The following is a 9,018-nucleotide window of genomic DNA, read 5'->3' as shown; positions in this document are numbered from 1 at the left end:
AGGTATACGAAAATAACCTGTGACATGTCTTCTTTCCTTTGTCTGCATCGATTATTATTTTCAAAGGTCATGGTCATTAAAAAGTTGTTTGTTAATGCCTTGTCTACTCGACTCCCATATTTTCCAGTGCCTTCCGTGAACTTCCAGTCCAGGGTTTTGTCACAATTCTGCTCCCCATCTATGCTCCCCATAGCCGCCAGGGGCCGCCAACCGGCCCCATGAAGTGAACGGAGATGTCGTACCTCTGGCCCTGAGACAGATGTGCAACTTACCAACACTCATCAGGGATCTCCATATGGTCATGTGAGTGACATGCCTATTTGAGCATGTGCATATTTGTGCTGATAATGTTGTATGAAACATCTTGGCATGTCTATATGTGGGCATAATCTGATTCTGCTGGGCATATGACCAACGGATATTTCCATTTATGGGCATGTGATTTGTGCTGTATCAGTGCAAGTCCTTATTTGAGCTGAAAGCACACCATGAAGTTCTGGAGTTATTGTGTTGCGTTGTGTGTTCTGTATATCAACAAAAACTAAACAATGAAAGCCATCATTCAGAGAGTAACTAAAGCGAGTGTAACAGTGGGAGAGAAGCAGATATGTTCCATAGGGCGAGGACTGTGTGTCCTGCTGGGGATATCCGTGGAGGACACCCAGAAAGATGTTGACTACATAGTTCATAAGATCCTCAACCTACGGGTATTTGAGGACGAGAATGGCAAGGCGTGGACCAAGAGCGTCATGGAGCGGCAGTTTGAAGTGCTGTGTGTGAGCCAGTTCACCCTGCAGGCTGTCTTGAAGGGAAACAAGCCAGACTTCCACGCGGCCATGCCCGCCGAGCTGGCCCAGCCCTTATACAACCACATGCTGGAGAATATGAGGAGTGTCTACAAGCCAGAGCTTGTTAAGGCTGGGCAGTTTGGAGCCTACATGCAGGTCCACATTCACAATAACGGACCTGTTACCATCGAGTTGACATCACCCACTGGTCCCACAGACTCTAGACAGCTGTCCAAGCTGGAGAAGCAGCAACAGAGAAAGGAGAAGACGCGTTCTAAGGGCCCCTCTGAGTCGAGCAGAGAGATGGGCTCCCCCAAAAATCCCAATGCTCTAATCAGGACCCTAACGCCAGCAGCAGTGCCGACAGAGAACATGTCATCAGAGAAAGACACCATGGTGGATGTGACGTTGTTGAGCCTCAGCAAATCTGATACTTAACTGAGCTTGTGCAAAAACCTGTGCAACAAACACACTTTCCAGAAAACTGGTCAAACATTTTTTTTTTACTTGTCCCGGCTTTGTGTGAACCCCTGGGAAATGCCCTTATATGGACATGCCTAACATCAAAGCACAGCCCATGGCCAATATGGAGATCCCTACGCCAGCCCAATGTAAGAGACATCTAATCAGCATTTAATCTCATGACTTTCCTCTCAGCTGTGCCTTATCACAGGGAACTCAACCACAAATCATTTCCCCTCATAAACAGCTATTACTTTACCTCAGTGGTTCTCAAACATTTCAATTTCAAGGATCCCCAGTTTATTCAATTAGGCCACAGACCCCCATAACTCAGAGGGTGTACACTCTCTGAGTTACAGACATGTAGGCTGCTAACACCGGGGCTCCACCGGGCACGTTGAGCGGTGGTGCCCCGGTGTAAGGCTATTATTTCCACACAACAACTCTAAGGTATATTAATGACATGGTAAAATGTTAAACATTTGTGGTATTCCCCTTTAAGTGCAATTTTGAGGTATAGTAGTTAGTAGTTACTTTACTTGAGTTCCCATTTTCCGATACTTTATGCTATATCCCACTATATCTCAGAGGAAAATATATATTATATTTGAGGGCTTTAATACTATAGTCACTTTGCAGATTTAGATTCTTATTACGAAATGTACAAACATTTAAAGCCCTATTCTATACTTTGGCTATTCGACAATATAGCCAATCTACAAGCTCCCTGCAACATGTCGCATACACGTTGTAGAGCCATCAGCAAATGTCTACATTTGATCTCATGTTTGCAGCATCTGTGTACAGCACAGTACAATAAAGTGTAAGGACATCCCTGTGGTGAGACAGTAGAAGAACAAAGTTAATTTGATACTTGAGATTTAATAACAAGAGATATGAGAGTGACTGGCATTGGGCCATTCCATTAGGAATAGAACACTGGTACAGGGTTTTAAGGTTTAAAATATGGAACTTGTCATGGCCATGGCTCTAGATTATTTTTACATCTCACTGTTCAAATTAAAAGTGCTCATGCTTAATCTTAATCTTCATGGAATTTTGCTCAGATAATCGGATCTCAAATGAAACTAGAAAAAGTGCCCTTCTGGGCACAGGTCTCCACCAGGAGGATAGGAGACTTCGAACAGGCAACCTTGCGGTTACCATCCAGCCACTCTACCCCTGAGCCACCGCCCGATCTGAACTAGCTGCGCAGGCTTCGCGTCATATTTGTACGTCTCTTAATGTTCTGATGAATTGAAAATGGTGGACCCTATTGTAAACAAGTGTAATGCTTTATGGTGTCGTCCCACAGTTAACAGTTTTTGTATGGTGCATACAAGTTTTTGTATGGAGTTGTGCTTGAAATGTACTGTAATTCTGTAAAACTGCTAATAAATACTTAAATACAATCAATCAATCAATGCACACGGGAGCGCACGCACACACACACACACACACACACAGTCACACACACACACACACACACACACACACACACACACACACACACACACAGTCACACACACATTTATTCACTACACCTCCAACCCGAAGGGAGCTAATTACAACACAGAGAGATTTAGTAACACTGGAAGACCATGATGTTTGATTTGCTCTCGTATCTGGACACAAATCAATGTAAGCGTGGGTCAAGAAGCATTGGCTGTTGGGCCATAAAGTTGACAGTGGATAATTACAGAATCCCCTCAGAGCATTAAAACCAGCCTCAAATCACACACACACACACACACACACACACACACACACACACACACACACACACACACACACACACACATACACAGACACACACACACACACACACACACACACACACACACACACACACACACACACACACACACACACACACACACGCACGCAAGTTTCGGGAGGGCAGAGGGCATATAAAAATAGCAGCAGGTATATAAAATCACAGTTTCAGTGGCATGGGTAATATATGAACAAATCAGGCTTCAGGCCAAACATGAGGACTCAAACCATAGATATTAAATCAATAGATGCCTTATTGGCTGCTGTAGTTGACATGTGTCTCCAGCATAAGGAGAAGTGTGGAAGGCACGCTGCGTCGCTGCCACTCAAGTGACTATACTGGCCAATCACAGCGCGTCTTTTCCGGGATTTATCAATTGCAATGGCATGAGAAAATAAACGTTTGATTGGCCTACCGAACGTCCCCTTCTGTGACGCACGTGGAAGCTTGGCAAGCTTCACTCATGCTTCACAAGGAATCTCGGGAAAGCTTGCCTATACTCACCGCAGAGCCGAAGGAGGTCTATGCCTCAAACCTGGTCACCCCTTTTATGCACTACCCTTGAAGGGGAAATTCAACATTTTGATCAACATTTTCCTGTTATCTCTCCTATGGTACCAGTGTTATCTCTCCTATGGTACCAGACGTTATCTCTCCTATGGTACCAGTGTTCTCCTATGGTACCAGTGTTATCTCTCCTATGGTACCAGTGTTCTCCTATGGTACCAGTGTTCTCCTATGGTACCAGTGCCACATCAATACAGCATGGAATTGTGAACAAAATCTCATCCAACGTGGTCCGTGGCTAAAATGCAGAATAAATAAAAGGCCTTGATATGAAAAGGGTTGAAAACCACTGCACTATATCATTGCATCTTGTTTTCAAGATCCTCAAAGGTATTGTGCACAGGCACTTGTCTGGATCAACTGCTTTTCAAGGGAAGATGTTCACATGTACTATACCAGGGGGATCGAGTAACTATGACCTCGTAACCCCCAAATTCAGAACGCTCAAAAATGCTTACATGCCTGCAGCCACCACTCAGTGGTAGAATGCTTTCTAAAATCACTGGATTCATTGCCAAGGTTCAAAGGTGATCTTAAAACATGGCTCCTCCCAGTACACTGGACTAAAGGATCCCTGGTATTGTTGTTTTATTCATTAAACTGTTTTAGTTATTAGTCCTGTAGTTGTTTCTACTGTTGTTCTGTCTTTATTTTGGAGTGATTTGACCCACGTTGCATTTTATTGATGCCGAATTTGAGTGGTGCAACCACTCCTCTAGACAGCTATGTGTGTCCCTGGCTGGCTGTGTCCCTGGCTGTGTCCGAGGACGAAAATAACACACACGCTTGCCAGAACCGGGGCGGCACCCTGGCCGCGTTCCTGTGAGTCTGGAACTTCCGGGGACCCCACGGGGACACCCACGCCACACGGAGTTGCACCACTCACTTCACACGGGTGATTTTCTTTTCTATTCACTATTACATTTTGAGATAACTTTGGCTTTATTACACCTTGCTTGTGCACACCTTAAGAGCCGCAAGGTCCTGACAACGTGCCTGCTTTCTTGTCAAATGATGAGAAAAGAAAACTCACAGCGATGGGGGGCGTATAGTTTGCAAATCGTTCTGGTGCAAGTTTTCCCTCTTTTTCTATTATTGTATTATGTTCAATTCTAATGTATTGTTTTAGGATTACTTAGATTTAGAGAGCCATTTTTTTTAAATGGCCTTGTAAATGTTCTTTTATCAAGGTTACCGTGTTGTCATCCTTCTGTGGAATATGCTGTCTAGATGTGAATTGAACAGTTGGGGTTTGCTGCTAGAAAGGTAAAGCAGTGCTGCAACCACAAACACATGGCTTTTGTTTGAGTTATTTAAAATTGTGTGGTAATTGTCTGCATTATTAATTTCTTTGTATTTGTACTTATACAAATATTATATATTTATTAAAGTAAATAAAGCATAGCAAAATAATGAAGTGTGGGATGTTAGAATATCAGTTATCAGCGATGTGTGCAGTGTATGGATGTATGGAGAGTGGTTAACAAAAGGGTGGTTAGGCCCATTGAGCCAGGTGGCAATTCTGCTTGCAGGGAGGACAGAGAGAAGAGTGAGCTGCAGCTAGGAGAGCTCCCTATATAATAATAATAGTCCCCTAAGCCACACCCACCTCAGGTGAGCACAATTGGGCTGACGGCCTGCTCCACTATTTTGGCTGAGGTAAAAATGTGACTAAATATGCACCTCTATAAATTCAAGCTGTCTGCCACCTTCCTTGACACACAAGCTTGAACATTCAGTACACTTTTCTTCATACCACAGACCATCAGTTTTGCAGTGCAGTCAGAGGGTTATAGCGTCTCATATATGCCTCATGAAGAAATGGAAATATGTGTGTGTGTGTGTGTGTGTGTTTCATTGTAAATGTATTAGTCTTGATAATGACACAAACATTAGTCTTGAAAAGCTGATCAATGTTTGATTGAGTATATGAGAGAGAGAGAGAGAGAGAGAGAGAGAGAGAGAGAGAGAGAGAGATAGATAGAGTGAGTGAGTGAGTGAGTGAGTGAGTGAGTGAGTGAGTGAGTGAGTGAGTGAGTGAGTGAGTGAGTGAGTGAGCGAGCGAGCGTGCGTGCGTGCGTGCGTGCGTGCGTGCGTGGTCAAGTCATCAAGTATATTGTGCAGTCACAACAAACAGACAAGCAAATGTGTTTGTGTGTGCGTGTGGTTGTGTGTGAGAGAGAGAGAGATGGTTGTCTGGTTAACTCTGTGTCACACATGGACAACAATCCTCACTCTCCTAGATTTACTTTTCTTTCCTTTATTCACATTACCTGCTTGTCCTCCCAGATGATTATCTTAATGTGCAACATTGTTTTCTCACTCAACAGCAAACAAACCAACATACAGTCTTGGTTTACTTCTATGTAAACCAAGATTCATTAGGCCCTGCTCTAAATAGGCAGCTCCCCCAGTCACAATTCTCTGGAGACGTCGCTGCTTTTAAGACCTTTTTAATACCAATAGTTATACAATACAATTAGTGTGAGGCGTGGGGAGCTTTTACTTAGTCTATTTTCACACTATTAATCTGGAACCGAGTCAAACAAAATGTAATGCCTCAACTCATATTACATGCTGGCTGCTGGAGCGTGGTCGCGTGCACGCATCCTTCTGGGTGACGGCAGACTGCTGGGCGAGCACTGGCGCTTTGGCATGGGGAGTCAGATCAACATATAGAATGAATTCTGTACTGGGAATATATGGAGCGTGTCTTGAGTCTAGGGTTTGGGGTGTATAGGGGTGGAGGGTTTGATGAGGTCAGACATATGGAATGTCAGAACAGGTCAGCTCCATATATGGAGATCTAAGAGTGGCAGCGGGGGCATTGTCTTGAGTGTACAGGGTTTGATGAGGGTCCAGGTAGGACCGGGCCTTCATTTTCGGGCCTGTTGAGAACTCAATAGTTTTCGCTGCCGGGCGCGGCTGCATTAATTACTTTCGGGCGGGCCCGTCTAGAGTTTGAATAGACAGGTATCAGTCAAAAGAGAGACATCGAAGGGGAAGGATGGATGGGGAAGGATCAACATATGGAAAACAGGCGAGCCACCATGAAGCATGGTGGGTGATGGGCATGGTAAGGTAACAGTTGTTTGGTATTTTCTGGACTGGAGAAGAGCACCGGTAGAACATGGGCTAATGTAGGCGACTGACCATCGCCTGCTGAGGTTAAAAGTCATATCTTCTATTCTTTTTTATTTTGCTGATGTTTTGCTATTGTTTGTTGAAATGTTTTCTGCTGCTTATTTTCCTGTTTGAATGTGTAAAGGCACTTTGTAACGCAATTTGTGCTATTTAAAAAAGGTTTTATTATTTATTTATTTTATTATCGTCTCCTGTCTTGTGGACTGCGTTGCAGTATAGGATGTGATGCTCACAGATATACATTTGTTGGGTTCTTTTTGTCTGTTTAAGTGGTTGTGGTTGTTGTTCTCCTCCATCTTGGGTCAGTTAGATTTATAGAACAGTCAACAGCCAAGTGGGGTCAACCACACACCTCATTGCTGTTCATTGAGTCAAAGTTCACCAAAGTGAAACTCGAATCGAACACGAATCAGAGGATGCGTATTTGCTTTGCTAATGTTTGTAGAATGTAGAATGGTAGTGAACAGGAGGTGAATATTCAATTTGCTTATGTTGCTTTTATAAAGGTATCAATTTAATTAATTAAAATTAAGGATGTGTAATTCATAAATCTGTACACAACTCAGATACTGTACGTTTAAACTCTCTGACACAAAGATTAGTCAAGTGGCAACAAAATAATAACTGTACATTCCTGTCACATATAACAAACTAATAAATGTATGCATTAGACACACTTCAGCAGATAAGAACTCCATTTATAGAGATAATTAGAGTAGCTCCATTTATGGAAATGAGCCCCAGTATCTTGAAGTGCTCTATAAACTTTCTTTTCCCAATATACTCAAATGGATGCTGGCATGTCTCTCTCACACACACTCGCGCATAAACGCACACACGCACGCACACATGCACGCACGCACGCACGCTCGCACGCACACACACACACACACACACACACACACACACACACACACACACACACACACACACACACACACACACACACACACACACACACAGAGAGACACACACACACACACACACACAGAGAGCATGGATTTGACAGTGACGTTATGTGGCAAATTACACTAGCCTAGGTATGGTACTCATTGCATGGGTACATACAAAGTGCATGCATGCATTGAATACAGATAAACCTATAGACTCCAAGAAACCGCAGCTGTACATTACTCGGATGAGATATGGGACCATTTTGTATTCATCCCATGCCTACACACAAACAAACCAGACAAGTTTCTGACACTCCCAATCGAAGTGTCAAGCCATCAGCCTGGTGTCGGACTGTTTTTACCTTTTATTCTTAAATGTATTTAGAAGGATTATAGCTTGATATTCTGACCAGACCACATAGAAATGTTCAATCTGCCACATATAAGGACGTGAGTAGATTCGGAATTAGGCTTTTGGATATAGGCATAGGAGGCCTTAAGTATGTTTCACCAGTTTCAATTAAAACGGGCCTCCACCCTCAGGGGGGGTCTCCACCCTCATATAATCATTATACCTATGATGTCATAGGTATATGGGAGCCTCATATTTGGTCTTGAAACGGGCCTCCAGATTCTTAAGGCCGCCCCTGGATATAGGTACAATTAGGCTATTGTAGGCTAAAAGATAACCCTGTCTGCCTGTCTGTGGCCTTGTTTCCATTGTGGTCCTAGTATATATAGTGTATATAATTCATCAAGACATTTAAAGACATATAAGTACATGCTACACAGGCTATTGCCCCACATATTACGAAAGTAGGTTTACATACAATGTAATACAGTGGTCTTGAGTTTGGTCTGAAATTCCCTTTTACTCTGGTCTTGACACAAGCTGTGCCAATTTCAGCCCTGCTACATTAAATTACATTTCTGAACCTTATCTGCAAGTGTTACCAAGATGGGTGAAACAAATTCTGGGCGGATTGCCTGGCAAGTCCACCCAGTCTTGTTACACTTAACATTACAGATTTTAGACACTACAGACTATAACATTTTCTCTCAAACTAGATTTGCGTGGTCATTGGAAGAAACGGGCACTGCATGTGCATAGGTACAAGGCTATGGGTTAAGCCAGACCCCCCCCCCCCACACACACACACACACACACACACACAACGAATGAATCAAGAGGCAGTAATACTGTATAGTGTATGTAGTTAAATACTATAGACGCCACATGGAATGTGATGGATGGAAGCTCCTAATAAGGCTGTGGGTATAACGCTCACGTGAGTATGTGACAGAAGACAAGAACCAGTGCACTCACTTCATCTACACTGATGAATGTCACCACAGCAACTGAACTCTTATTTCACCACAGCAACTG

At 43.3% G+C, this 9,018-nt stretch overlaps 1 pseudogene across 1 annotated transcript; it reads left to right on the top strand.

The window, feature by feature from the left end:
* The first annotated feature begins 548 nt into the window (after window positions 1-548).
* Window positions 549-1,219, top strand: LOC308312373 (D-aminoacyl-tRNA deacylase 1-like; annotated as a pseudogene). The gene has a single exon. The product of its transcript is annotated as a D-aminoacyl-tRNA deacylase 1-like (transcript).
* The last annotated feature ends 7,799 nt before the right edge of the window (window positions 1,220-9,018 follow it).

The sequence above is a fragment of the Protomyctophum bolini genome (genome assembly GCF_963924005.1).
Source record: "Protomyctophum bolini genome assembly, chromosome: 3".
Taxonomy (NCBI): domain Eukaryota; kingdom Metazoa; phylum Chordata; class Actinopteri; order Myctophiformes; family Myctophidae; genus Protomyctophum; species Protomyctophum bolini.
Note: the sequence above shows the minus strand (reverse complement) of the source record. Positions and strands in the feature narration are given on the sequence as shown.